The sequence below is a fragment of the Rhyacophila brunnea genome, unplaced genomic scaffold (genome assembly GCF_057557595.1).
Source record: "Rhyacophila brunnea isolate RB1 unplaced genomic scaffold, BYU_Rbru_1.0 scaffold_201, whole genome shotgun sequence".
Lineage (NCBI taxonomy): Eukaryota > Metazoa > Arthropoda > Insecta > Trichoptera > Rhyacophilidae > Rhyacophila > Rhyacophila brunnea.
This window is the reverse complement of record NW_028232862.1, coordinates 159,662-184,535: the sequence shown is the minus strand read 5'-3', so window position 1 is coordinate 184,535 and position 24,874 is coordinate 159,662. Positions and strand designations below refer to the sequence as shown.

General features: G+C 32.8%; 2 long non-coding RNA genes across 2 annotated transcripts; one reads left to right on the top strand and one right to left on the bottom strand.

The window, feature by feature from the left end:
* Nucleotides 1–11,483: 11,483 nt before the first annotated feature.
* Nucleotides 11,484–18,909, bottom strand: LOC147071013 (uncharacterized). The gene is made up of 5 exons (XR_015070858.1): nt 18,646–18,909; nt 18,330–18,515; nt 16,827–16,958; nt 15,483–15,635; nt 11,484–14,053 (listed from the first exon to the last, which is right to left on the bottom strand). It is a non-coding gene; the product is annotated as an uncharacterized LOC147071013 (long non-coding RNA).
* Nucleotides 18,910–19,202: 293 nt separating this feature from the next.
* Nucleotides 19,203–24,546, top strand: LOC147071012 (uncharacterized). Its single transcript, XR_015070859.1, has 3 exons — nt 19,203–19,421; nt 21,569–21,721; nt 22,734–24,546. It is a non-coding gene; the product is annotated as an uncharacterized LOC147071012 (long non-coding RNA).
* The last annotated feature ends 328 nt before the right edge of the window (nt 24,547–24,874 follow it).

The following is a 24,874-nucleotide window of genomic DNA, read 5'->3' as shown; positions in this document are numbered from 1 at the left end:
TCGAGTTCCGAAATGAATGCACTCTTCTTTTGGAAATACACTTTTTTCTTTATTACTCTTATCGTCGGTGTCATTTGTTGGTTGCCGCTGAGAATGATAATCATAAGAAATATTACAATATAATTTATTACATAGTACATAACTGTTATCGATTAAAAAAACAAACACTTACATCAGGGAACTCATAAATAATGGGAACTGAAATACATAACGGGTAAGGCGATAGCAGGTAACCGACTCAAGTAAGGAAGAATCCGGGTTAAGCTTACACACGTTTCAAGAATACGTTTTACATCGAATACTGAAAACTGCTCTCGGTTTATGCATTTACGCTCATTTAATGTTGGTGTTTTACACACACTATTGCACATGCATAATGCGTGCTTCATTTTCGAAGGACACTCACACATTAAAAACCCTGCATCAAGTAGCGGTGTATTGAATATACCCTATCGGCAATCTATTTATTATCTGTTCTGTGACTAACATAATAATAATATGTTGAGTAGAATCTAAAAAACTAGCCTCAAAAGCGTGGTTGGGATCACTAGCATTCTCTTGTTTGTTGAAAGTATTAGATTCTGAGATATTTCTTCGTAATGCCATGTCAAACCAATAATTCTTTCATGACCAGATTCAAATTTCGCGTTTTTTTTAGATTATCATTAATAAATTCGTGTCCGACGTGACAATAGACTTTTGCCATAGATAAAGGATATTGATAGTATTACCATATTAGAATTATCATAGAAGAGGTTTCGATTATTCGATAAATTAATGTTAACACTAAAACTATCCTATAAAATAGGCACCTTGTAAGTTTAATAGCGAAATCGTTTTAATGAATAAATGAAAACGACATCTACAACCACTGCGTTGATACAAAGCCTTGTCTATCTTTTTGTACAAGCGCAATTAGTAGTGGTCCCACTGTTCAGTTGTAAAAATCAGATCGATCACTTGACATATCGTCGTCATACAAGAGAAAGTGACCAAGTGTAAAATAGTAAATTGTTCAGGAGAGCCATTTTAACATTCGTCATCTGTCTAAAAAATCCTTATATTGCATTCACATTTCTGATTATTTTTGTGGGTGTAGATATGATATTTCCTTTTAAAATGAAATTATAATATTATAAAAAATCACTTTTGTTCTAGCTTTTAAAAATACAAAACGAAGTTGGTCAGTTTTACCACCCATGAATTAATGGAAAAATTGCAGATGGTCAGTTTTCATTCTTGGAATAAAGGTGAAACAAAAATGAAGTATAGGTATTTTTCTTTCAAATTGACTTGGTATTGAGCTGCTCTGAAGATGTTTATGTTTATACAATGGATAAGAAAAAATAGATTCCAACTCACCTCTGTCTTGGTTTTGATACATTTCCACCATTAATTTACTTCTACAACTCATTTTATGAACGAATTTTATCACTTTACAATGAGAAAAAATTGAAAAATCAAACGTTTCGTAAGAAATATATGACTAACTTCGCGGCGTTGAAAATAACTACTACAAGGAAAACTGCCCAACTGTCACTTGGTCATTTTTTATTGTAAAAGATTACAAAGAGAAATGACCATGTGTCCAATAGTCAATTTTGCTTGTCAACAAAATGTGTTTTAATGCAGATAGTCATTTTGATAAATTCGAGATAGTATGTTTCCAGGGTGAAATTCAGTTGGTCATTTTTTCCAGACAACCATTATGTTAGTAAGATGTCAAATAGTCAATAAAACCAATTTCGTAAAAAATGCACTTGGTCACTTTCTCTTGTATGACGACGATATTGATTTGCAAAATCACTTTACCATAAGCCTTTTTTCGTTTAGTGTATTCTATAATATTGTAGAGTAAATAAATAATTATTGTCGTTTTGAACTACACTGAAATTTAACCCATCGATGGCTCAGTTCTATAGTGGTACAACTAGGAGTTAGTTGTTTTGAGCAGTGACGTCCCGTGGGGGTAGGCAGATTGAGCGTCGCTTGGGGGCGGCAGTTAGTCAAAGGGCGGAATGAATGATTAGGTATATACACCCGATCCTCTTTTTGCACGAGGGATACGTTCCAAAGAATACCGTGCAAAACAAAACCATGTAAAAAAAGATAAGGTTCCCATACAAAAATGGTATATAGGTTCCATTACCTTAAATCAGCTCATAATACGAAATTCTTGAACTCAAAAATAAATCGAATTTATTTAAGTATTATTTATACATAATATACATAATTTTCGATTTAAAATAAATTTAGCATGATAAATATATTCATTCAGTGTCGGTACTCGACAGTAAACGAGTTCGTTTACTGTTTTTTTTTTGCTGGTGAAAAGGCACTTACATCGCTGGAAATATTTAATGACGCTCTCTTATCGAACCCGAAGTGACTGACTAGTGGCGCCATGTATGCACGCATGTATATCTGGGCGGCATCCGGTGATAACATATGTATGCACCAGTGGCGTGCGGTCCATTGCAACGCAATTTTATGATAAATATGTACATACGTAAGTACGTATTTGTATTCTTTTAAGTTTTTAATATAAATAAAAAATAATCGCTTCTTTTTTTAAACCGTGTTATTTCGAAACCGTGCAAAAAGAGGATCGAGTGTATAGCAATAGGTAAGTACCTAAACTTAGTAACGGAAATATCTTTCCATTAAAAAATTCACCTCACTGGTTGGAAACAAAATGTATTAATTAACATAAAAAGTTTATGTTTGTATGTATCCAGTTAATGTATGTATTTTTTGTCGGGTTCACGATGTCTAGTTTACGTCCGTTGTCATTAGACGTCATGATCTTGATGGCCAGCAATTAAACGGGCAGATTTTCAAATTATAGGTAGGTACATATTTACCTAATTAATTTATCCAAATATTTTTGCCAGCCACTCACGAGTTTTCAAAGTTGTCAGGTGTATTTTTGAATGTATGTATCTGAAACCGTGGACTCGCAATATTGTCTATTGAAGTAGAGATGGCGTTTTTGTAATGTATCCATACAACACATTTCTTAGATATTGGAGTCATGAAAGGATGATAAAAAATACTGTATAGAAAATGGGGTGGCATTTAGTCTAGGGACGTCACTGGTTTTGAGTGATGGCTCAGTTCTTTATTAGACGGTCCTGTACTGGCTGACCATAGTCGAACACAACCGAACCTCAAAAGGTTCAGTTTTATGTTGTCAGACTATAGTTCATAGATTGTTCTTCTTATTTACATTAATGCAGTACATTATATTACTATATAACCTGGGTTTCGCCATTTGGCATCTTCAGGCATTATCTGCAGTCACCAAAAGATATATACACACTGACAATGAATACAATTAATTCTAACTTATATAATAAACAAACACAGTAAAGTAGGTACAAACTTTATCAACCAACTATTGAGTCAAGGATAACATGTAACCCACCCCAACATCCACATCTACCATCATAATCATTCCACCAATCAATTACAGTCATCTATGAAAAGCGCAAATATTATATTTCGTACAATTCCGAAGTGTTTGAATTAACAAAATTAATATACTTAATATAGGTAGCAATGATACAATGACAATGGAACGTACCTGTGAATCGTTATTGAACATTGATGAATCCGAGCATTCACCAAACTCTTGGAAGGTTTGTGGTCGAAGAGCATCTTCATTATTAGCCAGAGATACGTCATGCATACACTTGTGATTGATCAGAATCTTTTTTGAAGAGAAAAATGCATAACATACATCGCATACAAAATTGTTGTGATAAAAGGAAGCTCTTGTCAATTTTAAACATATTTCTTTTTCGGAAGCATTCACTATTTCCTGCTTAATGTCATGTTCGTGTATTGTAATTGCATCGTACGGCATTGCGGCTTGCATATCAGGAAAGTCGTGTGATCCGTGCTAAAAAAAATGAAAAGAATGCTCCTTCAATCATTTTCTTATGAATATTGTGGATATAAATTCTCCATTATTACTTTTAAAATATTAAACTATGACCGTAAATAGGTATATTGTTGAAATTTCCTGCAATATTGTGTACCTACCTGATTTACTGATTCACGGTCCAAATACGAGCAGCCAGGCTGCGGGACTTCGTATTTGTTTTGGCGTATTGTTTCGTCAACAAACTCGTTGAAGTCAATTTCCTGAAAATTAGTACCCGACTTTATAATATGCAGGTCTTTCAAGGTGTCTGATAAACAATATAGCATTATGTTTTAAAACATAATAAATCGGTTATTTAATAAGGGTGCACCCTACCACTAGCATTGGTAAGATAAGGCAGAAAAGTGAGAGACGGACCCCCACCTAACAGTTCCAGATAGATTTTTGCATCCTTTCGATCGCCATTAAAGAAATATTATCTGGACCTGCCAAGGATTTCGGGTATAGTCTAGAAACCATAATTTCATAGCTGACTATTCCAAAGAACCAATGAGCCACCTAGAGTCATTTTTTTGTTAAATGGGTATAAGTACCAATGGGTATTTTCTTTACTTATCGACCGCTAAATGATAAAGTGATTCATTTTATCAAACTTAGGTTAGGTTTGTATCAAAGTATTAGCACAAGTTGGTTGTGATTGATGCAATAAGTGCTATATGTGCTGAGGGCCTATAACGTTTGGATCACAGGTTCGAATTATTGTGGGTCTGGCAAATAAATGTTTTTCATTTTGTGTTTGAGTCAGAGTTTGGACCTAATAATTTGAGCAAGTGGCTAACTTTCATTTCTTGTAAAAATAGTAAATAGTAAAATAATAATACTCTGTGAAGGTCCATAAAATCTGGTTAGGATCTGACATGGTCAGTAGTCTTTCATTGTATGCTATTACGAAAATGGCCCCGGGGTTTTCGCGGCCCGATTGGGAATCACTGCTATAATGCCTATGTAATTCTGCTCTCTATTTGCAATGACAACGTGTTTGCAGCATCAACTAGGAACTCCTAGGTACTGTAAGATATGCGTTGCCGTATGTTTTTTAGGTTAGGTACAAATAAAAGCTATTTTTATACCTAATGATAATGAGACACGCAGGATGTCGCAGATTAGTGGAGTGGTGTCTTGTTGTCTTATTTTGATTTCTTTTATTTTGTTAACTGTCAATTCATGGTGGAACTGCATTGTATTGTTGTTTTTATTTAATAAAACGCAATTTTTTTGTAGTACTTATTCCACTTTTAAACAATAAATTAGGACCGATTTCGTCTGCCTCAGAGGGACATTTTTGACGTTGTATAAAGCGTTTTTTGGTTTGATTTTGTACCTAATAGATTTCTTCATCGGTAGTAAATCTATTAATACGATGCACTGTGTTAACGAATAAAATATTTTATAAAATATGAATTCGTTGCAACACTAAGCCTTTGACTAACACTAATAAAACTGGTCGTCAATAATCTTTAATCGACACCACTGAACATGTAGGCATTACAAGTCTTTTGACTTTCACAGCACGGATTATTAAAAGTGAACTAAATTGATAGGTTATGAAAAACTACAAACTAACCTCGATGTTGATGTCAGGATCATCGACTGTCTCTTGCTTTATACAAATTTTGACATTCTGGGTATTTGGATGCAATAATGGCACATCGCACGCTTTGTGCTCGTCCGCATGAGAATCGAATTTGCCCGGTTCACGTTTTACATTCATTTTATACATTATTTAAAGCAAGACTTCTCTACGGAACGGCGTGGCAAAATAATATCATGTAGGTAGTTTGACAGCTGAGTCAACAGAAATAGATATTCGAGACCATAGACAAAATAAAGAGCCTTTATTGCGTTTAGTAATCTAAAGGACCAAAATACACTATATGACGATCAGATAAGTACATTTAATATGTGTCAAGAGCGTCTTAGTGTCTATGAGCGGAATGCAGAAACATTTGTCATAACTAAAATTTCGTTAGCAGAAAACACTATGCAGATACATTGTCCTTAGTTAAGATCTTTTCTGTTGAAAATAATACCATATTTAAAAATTCTCGTTAGGTAAATTATTTTATAATTGTTAAACGATGACAAAAATATGACAACTGCATTTTATAAATGTAATAACTATAAATACATATTAATATTTAATTATAATACTCTTATGTTTCCGTTATAAGTCATTATACGTGATTCGACAGGCACCGCAAGATATTTTTTTAACATGGTAACACTAGCTTCAAGTGTCATTCTTCACCTGGTATTTTGTATTTCTGTGGTTGGCGTATAAAAGTAAAATAATATTCTGCAAGTACATGCCAAACGAATTAACACTATCAATATCCTTATTGAGATACATTGTTAAATGAATTTGAGTGTATGGACTGTGTTATAGACATGCGAATTTATTTTGACAGCAGCTGTCAGTGGTAAATGGTAATACAGAAGGGGGCGTGTCCATAACAAAAGTAGTCTATGGTTAAGGATTCCTTAACCTATACTCAGGATTGTCTATAGTTAGGTCATGCTTTTCGGCGACTTATCCTTAGGAACGAAATCTTAGATTGTGCATTCCGCTCTATCATCATAATAATATCTATGGGCTTCTAATTATTTGGTAAGTATAAATATTAAAAAATAGGAAGTATCTTAATAAAAGTATTTTATTAATCTTTGGAAACAAGTTAAAATCAACAGCAAGTAAAAAATGCTCAATGGTAAGTATTCAAATAATATATGAGAAAGTATTTAAATAAGCACAGGGAATTATTAAAATGTTTATTGTCAAGTATAAATATTTGTGTGTCAGAAATTATTTAATTGGCCGCTTTTTTAAATTTAATAGAATAGTATTCTTCTCTGTCATTCCAACCAGGGTTATACCATAGACTAATATTCAAGTTAGTTGTATCATAGACTTATACCATAATCGTCTATGCCCTATGATTATGTTTTACTTTGACAGATGACAGTGGACTTCCTGAGCACTAGAAATCTAGAATAGTATTTTTTCTTTCTATTATAATGAATGTAGGTATCTAAAAAAATGACTCCACAATTCAATGTGGATCTTCTGAGCAGGTTTCTTAAGAAATTCGTTCTAGCCATCAGCTGTAACTGTTGGTTCTATGCTCTGGGTACAGCAGAATTAGTTTTCAAACAGAAACTGTTTTCAGTAGCTGGTATCTTCACTGGGCTAATGACCATTGAAAATACACGCTCCATTATAAAATTATATTGTATGCCTAGTGTGTATTATAATATATTTTTAACAAAAAAAAAAAAAAAAGACAGATAGGTAGGTACCTACACCAGATGTGTCTATTATAGGCTTATTTTTTCCACAAAAATAAAGAATAAGACAGACTTCAATTGTTTACAAAAAAAATACATGACAACTTGAAGGGTCGCTTGGCTTGTCATGTGAACGGTGTGACCAGGTTATTGTAAATTTTATAAAAATATATCAATATTTTCACCACAGTAAAAAATGCCTAGTCAATCAATAAACATTACTTGTATTATGTAGGTAAAAAAAATTGTTTAGTATAATTTATCGATATCCGTAATTTTGATATATGGAATAGGTAATCGGTATGTCTCAATTGTCTCGACATTAATAGGTTCGTTACCTATCTAAAAGATTTATACTACGAGGGTGGGTCAATAATTCCTTAGAAAAAAGCATTAAAACAGTTTTTATTTTTGTATTTCTTTTTTATTTCTCAACATAATCTCCTTGGAGCTCAATACACTTGGTTAGACGTTTCTCAATTTTTTTTAAACCGTCAGAAAAATAAGTTTTCGGAAGGTCCTCAAAATAAGCATTTGTCCGATCGATGACTTCTTCATTTGAAAAAAAACGTTGTCCACTTAGCCATTTTTTTAAGTTTGGGAAAAGGAAAAAGTCACTGGGGGCTAAATCTGACGAATACGGTGGGTGGTCGACCATTTCGAACTTCAATTCTTCAATTTTAGCCATTGATCGTAAACATGTGTGAACACGGGCATTGTCCTGATGAAAGAGGATTTTTTTCCTGTTTAAATGAGGCCGTTTTTCTTCAATTTCGTTTTTTAGCTGGTCCAATAAAAATGCATAATAATCCCCTGTTATTGTTTTTCCTTTTTCCAAATAGTCAACGAAAATAATTCCACGTGCATCCCAAAATACAGTAGCCATAACCTTACCAGCTGATTTTACGGTTTTCGCCTTCTTTGGACATGGTTCGCCTTTCGCAATCCACTGCTTTGACTGTTCTTTCGTCTCGGGAGTATAGTGGTGTATCCATGTTTCATCTACAGTCACAAAGCGACGAAAAAATTCATCCGGATTGCGTTGCATGAGCGACAACAGGGCTTTAGAGGCCACCACCCTATTGCGTTTATTGTCGACTGTGAGCAAACGCGGCACCCATCTTGCAGAAACTTTTTTCATGCCCAATTTGTCATGTAAAATAGAAAGGACGCTACCTTTTGAGATCCCTGTAACCTCAATTATCTCACTCAACTTTAATCTTCGGTCACTTAACACCATATCGTGGATTTTATTGATCATTTCTGGTGTAGTCACCTCTACAGGACGTCCTGAGCGTGGTTCATCCTTTGTTGATGTACGCCCACGTTTAAATTCATTTAACCAGTTATAAATAGTTGCAAGTGAAGGAGCAGATATGCCGTGAACTAAATCCAACTCATTTTTTATTTCCTTTGCTGTTAACCCTTTTATATTAAAATGTTTAATAACAGCTCTAAACTCAATTTTCTCCATTTTTGTAAACAAGCAAATTTTTTTTTTAAATGTACGAAAATAAAAAACAACAACCCGACCAATCTGATTGAAACTTCGCAGCATACTGAATCGGTAGTGCCGCTGCATGAAAACAAACCGCTTACAGTACTAGTCGCGCCACCTGTCGGCTTTTCTAAGGACTTATTGACCCACCCTCGTACCTAATATAATTGTTTTATAATCGACATGCAAACCAGAAAGTAGCTATTTTATTTGAATTAATACTAATATCACATAAACTCATTCGAGTATCGATTTATTAGTTCGATCAATCATATTAGGTATTTTAATCTCATTCAAAATGTATGAAAAATTTGGTTGAATGAATAATATTTCACAAAATAATATTTTTAATCAAATTTAACCTTAAAATGAGGTATTTTTTTATGATTACCTACCTTCTTTCTTTAAAAATATTTAAGTAAATATATTAGATATAGGTTGAAATAGTCCATTAACTATCACTTGACTTTAAGCTACTTAGTTATTGTGCACATAATTTCAATTGAAGACAAATTATTCATAATCGTTTCAATAGAATTAATTTATGAAACAGGTTATTTCAATTAGATAACCAATAGAAAAAATTTCTTATGAGGAAAATGCGACACCCAGCAGGTTCGAATTTGCATCTCTCGAATTTCGCGCCCATGCAAATTGACCACTCTGGTATTGTATGACCTACCAAAGTATTCTAAGAGCCATTATTTAAAATGTGTTGCAATTAGATATGATACCTATAGCATAGTGGTCAATGTGCATGGGTGCGAATCCCGAGAGACACAGGTTCGATGCCTGCTGGGTATCATATTTTTTCATTGGTTATATTATATTATTTTCTCAAAAGTGTTTTCATAATTATCTAAGTATGTACAATAAAGTTCAATAAGAAAATTGGCAATTCTTTCGTCGTATCGCATATTCTTTTGACAGTAGTCGGGGAGACGTGAATAAATTACGCCCGTTTTGTGACCTGCAGTTATCGCATTAAGCCATAATATAATATGGAAACGGCGATCATGTCTACATTGATTTGATTTATTTTGTCAATCGAATCGTTATCAAATAATACCAAATGCTTGGAATGCAATCATTAAAGATTGTTGCGTATAATTATGTTGTATAATAGCCATAACGATTATGGACGTATCCGAAATATCACCAAAGGACTCAACACAATATTATTATATAGGTATGGAAATTTTAATGACAGCACTATATAGCTACCTACTAACACACATTGGAGTTTCAGCGAAAACATATTGTAAACATTATTTTATGAAAAAAAAATCAATACACTATGTCACATTATATAACGAATTATTACTACGGTCGTGAGCATGGAGCAATGTAGGATTATTTAAAAGTTTGTCTTTTTTACTCACTATTATCGTTAGTTCGCACTTTCCTTATTTATTGACTATTATTGAACACCAGTTCTGATGAATACAACAATGCACAGGGCAGAATCAACTTAGGGAAGCCTTTGTCTAGCAGTCGATTGATTAGGGATGATGAATATTATAATTATAGCGGTATGTATCTTTATAATCTTATAAATTTTGATAATTGTAGGAATTCATTAGACCAGAAGGAATGGAATTAGCTTGGAATTCTCTGTAGTGGAATATAGTAATGCACAGAACCGGGAAGAGTGAAACTATGTTGGATAGGTCTTCATCCAGCAGTAAAATGATCCCCAGGCTGATGATGATAATGATGAATTCGTTTGATATATAATCGATTACTGATTTTCTACGTAAATTCGGTTAATTTCGTAACATTGTTCAAGCCTCTATAGTCTATGATACGTCACGATGATTGCTAAATTATACTGATAAAAAAGTAACATTGTATAAGAATAAAATAGGGCACACAATCGTTTGTCAACTCAATACCAAACAAACAAGCATATTTTGTATTAAGTATACACATAGATGATTAATAAATATTATAGACCAGTGTCACACAGGATAGAGAATTAGAAAATGTTAATGGCATAATCAAATCATATTAATTATAGTTTTGAAAACGATAAGTAACAACCCAAAACTAGAAGCATTGACTATTTAAGATATTAACAACTGAATGACGTATCTTTTTATGCAATTTCATGCTATAATATGTTCGACATGAGTAATCACAATGAACACGTCATTTAAATGGCATTTCACATAGTAAGTCGTTTTGTGTATTTTCATATTATTAGATCTAACACAAGAGTTATTGAAGGGTAAATTAATTAGCAAAACAAGAAAAATCACAAAACCAAAAGTGGTCATAATTCACTATTTAATTTCGGGTAATAGGTACTTGAGTAGCAGTTTTCATATATATTGGACATTTTAATGCTCACCGTTAGAGTTGATGTTTGACATTCATTGATGCAAATCATTAAAGGTGATGGGAAGTCCCACTTATGGACCTGTATGGAATATTGAAAAACCGTTGTTGTCGAAGGGCTATGATTTGTTTTATACTTGTTCATTAAGTTAGATAAAAGTACACGTGGAAATGTAAGTTTTCCAAATACCTAAGTTATTTTTCAGTTATGGGCGACATTTCCTATTTTTGCCGTGTACACTTAATTTATATTGTTAATATTGGCTTTCCACCACAATGCATTATGTTGTGTATTTTCATATCACCAGGAAAACATGAGAAATTACAATAGTCATATCTAAATAGTTTTTAACCGTAATGAGTCTTTTTGTGTATTTTCATACTTGTATACGTATTTTTTATTTTTTTTTCCATTCGTTATATATTTTCTCAGAAGTGTTTTCATAATTATGTAAGTATGTACAATAGAGTTCAATAAAAATTGGCAATTCTTTCATCGTTTCACTTTTTATTTTGACAGTCGGAGAGACTGGTAAATAAATTATGCCCGTTTTGTGACCAGCAGTTATCGCATATGCCATATAATATGGAAACGGCGATCATGTCCACATTGATTTGATGTATTTTGTCGATCGAATCGTAATCAAATAATACCAAATGATTGGAATTCAATCATTAAAGATTGTTGCGTATAATTATGTTGTATAATAGCCATAACGATTATGGACGTATCCGAAATATCACCAAAGGACTCAACACAATATTATATAGGTATGGAAATTTTAATGACAGCACTATATAGCTACCTACTAATACAAATTGTTTCAGCGAAAATATGACGCCTAATTCGAAATCCGATACTATTAATGGGTAGGACTACTTTTTTGCGAGGAAAGATTGATTTGAAATTTGTTTAGAAATTAATTATTGTATCAACATTGGAGATACCTAGGTAGATTGTCAGCAGAGCGTACCAAAACCCTAGAGCTCTTCCACCTCTTCCGAGCATATTGTATCTCAGCATTAAAATAGGTAAACTCCGATGGGAAGGCCATGTAGCAATTATGGACAGTGCTCAACCTTTCGGAGTCTTTCATTGTGTACGTCATTCAGCAAGAAAAGAAAACACATGGTTGAAGTCTCCGAGCGAGTTGGGTAGGTATATTACTTTTAAGAAATATTGGAAACAATATTTTATGAAAAAAAAATCAATACACTATTGCACATCATATAACGAATTATTACTACGGTCGTGAGCCAATAAGGCTTCCAAGTGTAGGAATATTTACAAGTTTGTGTTTTTTACTCACTATTATCGTTAGTTCGCACTTTCCTTATTTATTGACTATTATTGATCATAAGTTCTGATGAATAAAACAATTCACAGGGCAGAATCAACTTGAGGAAACCATCTAGCAGTGGATTGATTAGGGATGATGACTATTATAATGGTAATATATATAGTGGTATGTATCTTTATAATCTTATAAATTTTGATGAACGAAGGAATTCATTAGACCGGGAGGAATGGAATTAGCTTGGAATTCTCCATCTAGGAATGGATTGATTCAGACTGATGGTAATGATGATATAAATAGCGCATAATATGTAATTTTGATGAATATAGTAATGCACAGATCCGGGAAGAGTGAAACCATGTTGGATAGGCCTTCATCCAGCAGTTAAATGATCCCCAGGCTGATGTTGATAATGATGAAGTCGTTTGATATAGAATCGATTAGGTACTGATTTTCTACGTAAATTCATTTTTAAGTTATGGGCGACATTTCCTGTTTTGCCCGTGTACACTTTATTTATATTGTTAACATTGGTTTTCCACCACAAAGAATTATTTTGTGTATGTTCATATCACCAGGAAAACATGAGAAATTACTATGGTCATATCTAAATAATTTTTAACCAGAATGAGTCTTTTTGTGTATTTTTATACTTGTAGATGAGTGATTACAATGGAAACATTTAAAAGGCTTTTTACCAGAATGAGCCATTTTGTGTTATTTCAAAGAACCAGATTGAATAATTGAGTCACATTTAAATGGATTTTTACCAGAATGAGTCATTTTGTGTTATTTCAAAGAACCAGATTGTATAACCGAGACACATTTACGTGGATTTTTACCAGAATGGGTCATTCTGTGCCTTTTAACATCAGAAGATTTTATACAAGAGTAATTACATAGGTCACATTTAAATGGCTTTTCACCAGAATGAGTCATTTTGTGATTTTTCATTTTAACAGATGTTATAGAAGAGTAATTGCACTGATCACATTTAAATGGCTTTTCACCAGAATGGGTCATTCTGTGCCTTTTCAGATCAGAAGATTTTATACAAGAGTAATTACATTGGTCACATTTAAATGGCTTTTCACCAGAATGAGTCATTTTGTGTAATTTCATCGTATCAGATGTAATAGACGAGTAATTGCATTGGTCACATTTAAATGGCTTTTCACCAGAATGAGTCATTTTGTGCCTTTTCATCGTCCCGGATGTAATACTTGAGTACTCACATTGCTCACATTTAAATGGCTTTTCACCAGTATTTTTTTTCAATTCTCTTAGATTATTGAAATCAGCACGAATACTTATGGAATTTTCCGACTTATCTGCTGTTGAATTTTCGTGACACGCTTTATGAACCTTTAATAGAGATGCCGATGAAAAAAATTCAAAACAGAAACTGCACACGAAATTTGCATAATTAAATGATTTCTTCTCCATCTTTATAACAGCTGCTAATAATTTAGGATCTGCAACGTTATATATACAAATACAAAACGTTGCAGATCCTAATTTAGCAGTGCAACTGTCTATCTTTTTATTGGTTTCATATACCCCCAATTCTTTTTTAATGTCTTGATCGTTGATCTGTATATCATCGTTTTCCTCTTGTAGTTTAATTCTCTCTAAAAAACCGAGACTAGCGAAACAGGTCATCGCAGTGGTTACAGGAATCAACTGAAAGGTAAAATTTCGCATTAACATAATATAGACAAACAGCATAGGTATATCAGAGAATAATATATAAAAACTCAAACATCTTAAAGATATAATGTAAGAATCTTGACATGCTGGAAGATCGAATTTAGAGTATGGTTTCCGAATAAAGAACGAGGGCAGTGAGACTGAAATAAGAAAATCAGATAGGATGCGTGTAATTGAGAAACCTAATAACCATGCTACTTTGTAAGATAGTCAATAAGGCTTATACTATCAGTTACGAAATCTTGTTAACGGCACGTACTGAGGGCAATCAACCCGCCTGAGTTATTTTCCAACGACAATTTCATAATGACACATAATATTTTCTTGATAATTTAGCTATTTGCAATAATTTAGAATGCGAGCAGAATAATACAAATCATTATTGTCACAAGTAGGAATGCAGTCATAGCAACTTTGCATTAGGAAATGTATTGTTAATTATTTTATAATGCAACGAGAAAATGCTGAAAGTGTCATATTGCGTGAACCCTGCTTAGGTCATGCAATAAACCATGACATGCCTCTTCAAGTCGTGTGCCCAAGGCCATCGATGGATTTTCTTTGTTTAAAATCGGTATAAAAGCTCGGAGCACGAGATATCTAAAAACACACTTCAGAAAATCATTCGTACAGTCTAATCTCTGATCAACGAATAGTAATTTTTCTCATAACGCATCTTCGTAATCTAATTGTCAAACTCATTTTTAACTATCAATGTACTGTCTGTAATTTTTGTATTATTTATTGTTGAGGAAAATAAATCGGATATTTACTTCATCACGTATCCACCTTCTATTCCTTCAAGTCAACCTACCTACCACATCCAACACCCCCCTCTACACCTCACGATATAAATATTATTACAAAAATGAAATTCACTATAAACTACGACTGCGAATCATATAACAATAAATAACATAAATATGATAGTCGAAGTCAAACAAGCAAATTCTATTTTACTATGAAATGGCGATGAGTGACGTAACAGGAGTGAAGCGGTGTTGTTAATACAAATGCTATTGAGAGAGTATCTGAAAGTGCATGTTTGTATTGCATAATAATTATTGTAGATTGAAAAAAAATGCAGTTTTACTATTTAGAATGACAATGGCATGTGTTTGATTCTTAGTTGCTTGGTCAGGTATGTGTTTTTCTTTCCGAAATTTTAAATAAATATGAATATCGCTTTTGACATTTAATTGACCTACATAAATGACTTGTTTCACCATGAGTATTGTTTTGCAATTTTAAACAATAAAATGTTGCGATATAAATCATAGTTAGGAAGTAATGGTTTTCTGCCAGGTCATTCTGGATGATAGGGTATTCACCCTACAAGAGTATATTGATAAGTTATATCAGTAACAGGTAGATTATTTTAAAAGAATAGATTGTTCTATACCTGATTTTCTTGGTTCAATTCGGAATAAGAGCAACTAGGTTGAGGCAAATCATAATTGCTTTGCTCTACATCCTCTTGAACAATCTCATTCTCTGAGTCAACTCGCTCAAAATCTGTCTCCAGTTTTACAGTGGTCAGGTATTTTGAAAGTATCTATAAAAATACATTGATTTTATAAATAATAAGCTGAAGTACCCGGCTTCGCACCAGGGTCGCTTCGTGGATACATTTATTTTAGATATTTAAAAAATAATAAAAAGTAAATATCTTTTTATATTAAAATATATTATGTGCAATACAATATTGCAATATGAAAATAATTCTAATAGGAGTAAAGGTCAAACAAAAGAACACTGAATTAAAATCGAATCCAAAATATGAAAACGTTATTAATAGTATTAATATGTAGTAAAAAAAATCAAAATTGGATGGAAAAAAAAAACAATAAACTTTGCATGTTATATAATACTGATAAGAAGCATTCGCGGGTGTGGGCATAACAACTGACGAAAGTTTCATAGCAATCGGATGGATGGCATAGGAGCCATACTAATAAAAGAAGATAAAATGAAGAAGGAGAAGGTTATATTAATTCAGAAACCTTCGCGGGTGTTATATATACTATATGAATAAATGAAGATAGAATGAAGAAGAATAAAAAGATGATTTTTCTAATTCAGCAACCACGAAAGTTTCATCGCAATCAGATGAGTGGTATAGGAACGCACACGGGACAGACAAACAGACAGACATTCATTTTTATATCTAAGATAATTATAGCCTATAACCTTTGCGCGAGTGCAAGCAATAAGTAGACAAAGTTTTATCGCAATCGGATGAACGGTACAGCAGCGCATAAAATACGAACAAACAAACAAATATTGATTTTCATATATTAGATATAAAGCATATCAGTATCTTACGACAACTTATGATGACAAAATGAATATAGTGTGATATAACTTTGTTATTTAGAATATAAAAGAAGAATACACAATATTGCAAATTAAAATAGGTATATATATACTATGAGTATTAATAAAGAGGTACCTCAAAAAAACAACCTAACCTCAAACATACATAACTACTAAAAATAAAAGAATATAAGCGTTTTTTAAAGTGATATATATCTATGATTATGTACGTAATACAAATATTGTACTCGATTCAAATTGTAGTACCTAAGTTCGGGACTTCAAACATCGAAATGAAAGTGTTTGCTAATAAATTAAGAAATTATTGTGTTATCCAAGATATGTGAGTGTAATTATATATGTAGATAATAGCATAATAGAACCTACCTATTTAAAATAATAATAAAATATTGTATAAGTATGTAAGCACCTGATTTATTGGCTCGCATTTTGAATATGAGCAACTAGGTTGCGTATCACTGTCTTCTACAAATTCTTCTTTGAAATCTATTCGGAGAGAATCAATCTCAGTTTTAATATTAGCAAGGTTGGTTACAGGACCCTGGAAAACAAGACAGAAGGTATTTTATAATACATGTTTACACCTATTTTAGTATTATGTGTTCCTACCTGTGACCTATTATATTGTCTAGCTATTATTAATTAATAAACGTTCAACAGCTGTCTTCCGATGAATGAAAGTAGTGAACCAGCGACCACAGAGACGCAGAACCTGTAGGTAGGTACTTAGTCAAACAATCGTTATGAAGTGTCAATACAACGATGTATAATTTATTACATGTTCCAATTAGTAAAGTTCAATATGTCACCCAACTGTTTTATTTCCGTTAGAAAGAAACCACTTCAACGAAGAAAAAACACAATCTTACAATGATTAATAGGAGTTTGGAAAACCTAACCTCAATAGTGCTGTTGACATCGTAAGCATTCTCTTGTTTTATACAAATGTTTGTAACCGGATTGTTTGGATGCATTGTTGTAACATCAAAGCATTGATGCGCTTCTGAATCATCTTTAAAATCACCTAGTTCACGTTTTACACCCATTTCACGAATTTTAATTGAAAATGAAATTTAAAAATAACACAGCGTAGGTAGATTGACAGGCGTGACAATAGATTGCCTATAATTTGCCTAAAACTTAAAACACCAAGTAAAGATGTTTAGAAAATCTAACCTCAGATGTGCCGCTGGTATTATTTACAAGCCTCCTCTTGCCTAACACAATCACTACTGACCTGTTAATTAATATTTAATTACCACATTACAATATCATGTAAATTATATCTAATGGCCAGTCGCGGTGTCTGTTCTAAATGAGTTAATATAAAAAATGTCATAATGTTGGCATCTGGGCTATTTGTATTCAACGTTAGCACTTCAATACATCTATGCTGCCCTTCAGTGCTAGCGTCGAATTTATATTCATTGTACGTATTTACCTAAGAAAGTATTGCCAGCGATAAACTTATGCTAGAGTTATCTATCAGTGCTGTCATCGTTGCTGTTCAAATAAGTTAGGTACAACAACAAATCTTTGACGGACGGATTTGTACGTGATACTTGAACTAAGTTGTTATTTAAACATAACAATGTTAACAGTTCAAGGAAGGTAGGTTGCTACAACACTAAAATATTTTTGCGTGGTCCGTGACGCCGGCAAGTAATTAAATTAATATCCACTGATTTAGAATACAAAAGCCGATCGCCAAAAGTATCTCAATTTGGAAAGCGCTTCAGAGAGTATTAAGAGATATTAGTTAAAATTTGTCGCAATGAGGTAGGTATTGCATCTGTAGCATAGTTTTTCAAAAATATGTATTATGAATAATTAGAATGTTACATTCTTAAATCTTGTAAATTATTCTTTGAATAAATTTTTTTATTACCTTATTTAATTCAAACGGTTTTACCTTTACTGGCGACTCATTTACAGTAATTATAGCCGGAGTAATTGTTAAGTAGTTTCCCTCCACGGCTATTGAAAAATTCCCAATTCGATTTCCGAAATGACCACATATTTCTTTCGGGAATACACTTTTTTCTTGTTTACTTATATCGTTGGTGTCATTTGTTGATTGTCTCTGAGAATTTTTATCCTAAGAAAGATCACAATATATTTTATTACACAAATATTATCGATAACAAAAACAAATGCTAATTTATCAGTTATCTGCAAAGAGATTAGTCCAATCTCTTTGGTTATCTGTGTTTTTAATAATAAACAACCTTCGAAAAACTAACCTCGGCATACTCTTCTTTGATGTAAATATTTGACTTTGGGTTATTTCCATGTAAATACATATCGAACAAATGTTGCTCATCTCCATCAGGTTCAAAGTCAATTGCATGGCTATTTACGTCTATTTTATGCATTGAAAGCGTTCTCGAAGATAATCGGGTCAGAATAGATCAATTGTGAGCAATCCTGACAGACAAGTATTTACAGCAAAACTGGCAGCCGTGATACTAGACGATGATTGCTTATGCCATAGAGAAAAGATAGTACCTAATATTATTGCCACATTGGATGTATTAATAATATTATTATCGATAGATGCTACCTAAATAAAATGGGTCTCGGTATTTCTCATATTCTCTATTATTTTTTTTTTTTTTGGTGTGAAACAAAAAACCAACACATTTTCAACATATAACAATGTGTACCTACTATAACTTTTGCCAAAATACTACAATAATTATTACTTGAACCAAATACTTTATTTCGGTGATAAAAAAAGGCAACACTGACTACGCAGCCTTGTTTGCTTACTTATATTGTCTATGGGGATCTTACACTCATCCATCGCACGTCATTTACATAGTAATTATTGTCGTTTGAATATTTGCGCAGGATGGATGTTAAATGTGAACAAGAAGGCAGCAAATCTAATGTGGATAAAGGGCAATGGCTTGATCTACATAATATGGATAATTCAAACGGCCCTGGCTGCGTTATTTCTGTGAAACAAGAGAACGCCGACGCTTTTAGATGCATTTTTGAGGTTAGTTTTTCTTTCACGAAAGTATTCATGAACTGATTTGCAAATCAGTACCTACATTGTTTTATAAATTTAGTTGACTTTTGTGTACGCATGTGCGTTGTTCTTCAGGACATTTCCGATCCGTATAGGATTAAATTATGGACATCCACAGAGTGGAGATTTATAGTAACAATTTTTTGTTTTTTTACAAAAATAGATGTTAGATTAGCCCACAAATGTAACAGATTAATAATTAGAATTCAGAAAGGCAATGCCCAAATACTCTACTTAAAGCAGGGTTTTGAATAATCGAGTGTCCTACGAAAATTAAACACATTATAGACGTGGAATAGTGTATGTTACAACTTTCAAATACCTACACCAATATTGAATGAGTGTCAGTGCATAAACCTAGAGCAGTTGTCAGAACGAAAGACAAACTTAGAATGACTTATTTTTGACACGTTTTTAAGTTCTGTTACTGCACATTCGTTAGGTATTTCAGTTAGGTACCATTCATTCTGTATTCCATGTGTTGGCCACTTGCGAACCCTATTAGATCCATAATCTGACTCCAAAACCAAATTGTATTTACGATTTAGGATTCTAACCTGGGACTCACGACATTATAAGCCGACGCGTAAGCCGCATGGCCGTCGTGATGGCGCAAAACAGTTTACTTGCCGTTTTAAATGTGGAAGCTTGGAAAAAAACAGGACAGATTCATAAATAGAATTCCGATTGGCTATATTCCATACACTACATTTGACACAGGGTTTTGAATGTGTGAGTGTTGTACGCAAATGAACCACACATTATAGATGTGCAATAGTGTATGTAATACATCAATATTAAATGAGCGTCAATGCATACATCGAAAGCAGTTGTCAGTGTGTGAGTCAGTGAGTCATCATCATCTGTGTCAGTGACGTATGTCGTATTCTTGATACCACGTGATTAGGTAAGTTTATCCCGTATTCTTCCGTACTCGAGATCGGTTGTCTGCTTCTCCTTACCTGTTAGGTATTTCAGTTCCCATTATTTCTGAGTTACCTGTTGGAAAATGTCATATTAATGGTGAATTATGTGAAACTTCTCCATAAATATATTGGCGTTAAGCTATTTTTCAATTGTTCTCAAAGCATTTGAATCGCTTTTCGGAAGGGTGGAGGTAGGCAGTTAGTTTCTGCCATAAATAGTGCACACTAGACTCTGTCCGTCATAGCAATTTGCTTTCATTGAAATCAGACTACAATTTACAGATCGTGTTGGTTAGTTTTTTTATAATTCAATTAAAACCTGCGAAACCTAGCCATAATAAACAATAGTCAAAAAATACTCGTCTCTCAAAAAATTACATAAATTATGCAATTAAATCTTACATAACTTTGATTATTTATAGATAGAATAATATTTTTTTATATAATTATTATAGTTTGGAGAAGGCATGGCTTAATGAATTAAATAAAATGAACCAACAATATGAATTATTTATGTATTCTCAGTCCAACGAAAACAAATAAGTATGAATAAAAGAGTGTGCACAATTTTATTGTATCGCCTAAAATATTCAAGGAGAGTATGGTTTGGCTTAGGCAGGACTTAATTGATTTTTTATACTAACCACCACCTATCTATCTGTAAATAATTGTAGTCATTGTTCAATAAAAACAAATAAGTAAGTATGACTAACAAAGTTTGTTGTGCACTTTTTTATGGCAGATCTTAACCCAATGCTTACGGGCCCTTTTAATTAATTTTGTAATTAACGTGTTAATTTGCATTTGAAAAGCAATTAGCAAAAACACAATTTTGTGCAGCCCGTAAGCATTGGGTTTTAACAGCCTACCTTCACTCTTCGCTACTGGGTATGTTTACGTTTAGAGGAAGCCATAGAAAACACAGTTTAAATATAGCCGATATACTGGATTATTTGTTAGGTTAAGTTATTTTTCTGGTTATGTTTTCATTCTCGAATTCATGAATTTTGCAAAAATCAGAGATGGCCATAATATATTATACGGTCATCTCTCTCCGAAAGCCCACGGCGAACTGTGTTACGGTGAAATGTAATAGCTACAATTTACATGTAACCGAATACAACTGCTATTTAAATGCACTTTCTACATACTTCAAAACATGCTTAATTTTTTTACCTTTTTTTACAGAACCCCTCAACGGATCTGTTCACTGTGAAATTGGAGACTGATTCTCATCAAATTAACGTCAAGGAAGAGCTCATTGAGGATACAATAGTCCCAATCAATTATGAAGATCCTCAACCGGGTTGTTCTAATTTGGAGTGCAGACCAGTAAAACAGGTATTACTATCCTTTCGCATAACTAGGGTTCCCGTATTTGACAATGATAAAAAAGAACATATTATATAATCAGCCGGGGTGCGACGCCTTGTGATATCTCAATATATACACGTGATTTTCACAATTATGAGTATTTCTGTGATGTACTTTGCCACGTAACTGAACCCGTGGTATGAATGCCAATGATTGCCAGATCTCCTTAGTTTACCCCGAGATGTAATAATTTTATAATCATATTCATAAACGACTAAGAATTAATATTAATACTATCGACCGAAGGTACTTTATGGAATTTGAACTTAAATTCTAATGGATTTTAGTTGTGTACTATGGATGCAGATGTAGGTATGTATACATGCGTTTATAAATATGTTAGGCGGGTTTATTTATGGAATTTTTAAATTAAAATAATAATAAAAAATTAGGTATCATGTAAGAATATTATTGAATATTAATTGTTTAACTAATAACTTTTAAAGACTGATATCATAGATATATCTCATTTGTTATCTCCATTAGTTCCCAATTCGTTACCATTGTCCCCAGAATGGACGATTTTACAGCTCGTGCGTGTAGTATTATTATTGTTTATAATTATTACTAATGATCTATTAATCGATTTTGTCGAATTATTACGCTTATCGAGTGTATTATAAATAATAAAATATGGGTTTTTTACAGTCACTTCAACTATTTATAATTTGTTTGTTATATTTTCTACTGTGGCCCTTGAATTGATAGGTAGGTAATAGAATTTTTACTTACTTTATTCTATTGATTGGTTATATAAATTAGAGTTAATGGTATTCGTTGTCACTGTTTATTTGCCTTTTGGTTAGTATACACAGTGCTTGAAGATTCCAAAAGGCGAAAACCGGGTCGCAAAAAACGACTTAATTGAAATAGTACAAATTTTAATTTCATTAGAATAATAATTAGTATTAGTCAGGTACCACAATATTTTTTTGTCTTTATTATATTTATTAAATCCTTCACGGTTTGTTTTTTTTAGTTTGACCCTGCTACTACCATACCGGTGAACATTTCGAGCCCCAAATCGTCTCGGAGGATGACAAAGGAACAAGCGACTTGCGATGATATCCAGATTGACGAGCATGATATTAAAAAAGAGCTCAAAATATATATTGAGAGGTACACAAATATAGACGCTGTCACGGATAAGCGAAATATTATTCAAGCAAACACTTTTTCTCAACGACTAAGATTTGTGTGCGAAATATGTCTTGATATATTTGCAGCATTAGATTTATTGAACCTTCACAAAATGTCGCATGTCAAAACAGTTTTGAAAAAGATACATTCTGACATCAAGGCATATAACTGTGACAAATGTAATTACTCAAGTTGTTTACCTAGAAATATGAAATATCACAAAATGAATCATTCTGGTGAAAAACCATTTAAATGTGTCCAATGTGATTACTCTTGTATAACATCTGATTCAATGAAAAATCACAAAATGACACATTCTGGTGAAAGTCTATTCAAATGTGACCAATGTACCTTCTCTTGTATAGCATCTAATTCGATGAAAAGACACAAAATGAGTCATTCTGGTGAAAAGCCATTTAATTGTGACCAATGCAGTTATTGTTGTATCCAATCTAGCGATATGAAAAAACATAAAATGGCTCATTCTGATATTAAGCCATTTAAATGTGACCAATGCAGTTACTGTTGTATCCAATCTAGCGATATGAAAAAACATAAAATGGTTCATTCTGGTATTAAGCCATTTAAATGTGACCAATGCAGTTACTGTTGTAAATCATCTTTCGATATGAAAACACACAAAATGACTCATTCTGGTGAAAAGCCATTTAATTGTGACCAATGCAGTTACTGTTGTATCCAATCCAGCGCTATGAAATCACACAAAATGACTCATTCTGGTGAAAATCCATTTAAATGTGACGAATGTACCTACTCTTGTATAACATCTGGTTCGATGAAAAGACACAGAATGAGACATTCTGGTGAAATGCCATTTATTTGTGACCAATGCAGTTACTGTTGTATCCAATCTAGCGCTATGAAAAAACACAAAAAGACTCATTCTGGTGTAAAGCTTTTTAGATGTGACCACTGCAAATACTCTTGTATAACATCTCGTAATATAAAATTACACAAAATGACACATACTACTGGTGAATGGCCACTTTAATGTGACCACTGTAATTTCTCCTTCATAACATCTGATTCGATGAAAAATCACAAAATTACTCATTCTTGTGAAAAGCCCTTTAAAAGTAATCACTGCATTTACTCCTGTATAACGTATCATGGGATAAAATTATACTTACGAAAAAACTCCATATGAAATGGATAATGCTCCATCAGTAACGTAGATGTCTTCTCTACTGTATAAAACTATTAGTTCATTTTTAAGTTTAAATTTGTCAATAATGTCGTATATTGAGGTTACCGTATTAAAATCTGTAGTTGGAAAATTTGTATGGTAATCCCGGAACATTTCACTAAAAAATAATATGTCTATTACTAATAGACCTTTATATTCGAAACGATCTTTCGCTTCGTTCACTATAATGTTGCATACTTCATTGCATATCACAGAATGAGGTAGATAGTTTGAAACTGCACATGCATCATATTGTCCTCTAAGAGCTAATTCAATGCACCACAGAACTTCACACAGTCAATTAATCTGGATAAAATATAACGATTTTTGTCGACACGTTCATTAAATTGTTTCACAGACAAACGGTACCCTGCATCAAATTGTAAACGTATATCTATTTCTACCAAGACTGCAAATTCCATTTCATTTAAAATATACTTTTCAGAACAACTGTGTTTTTTTGATTTTTACTGATAGGTGGACCAAATATTTAATTCCATTTTCAGTCCAATTAACGCCGTCCCGAACAACAGATACGGAAAACAAAATAGGATATTAAGAATATTACACCCGCAAAGCCATTGTGTTTTTGAGTACATTTGTAAATTAAATTTCCGATAAACAATCTTCGTTTTTTATATTAAATAGCGCTGCAGGCGACTTTTCTTACTAATATAGGAAATGTATGATGTGTATTTATCTCATATAACTGATCGACGCGCCAAGCGGACTTCTTAAGCCCGGGCCCCTAGGCTAGAGCTCTGTCAGCCACC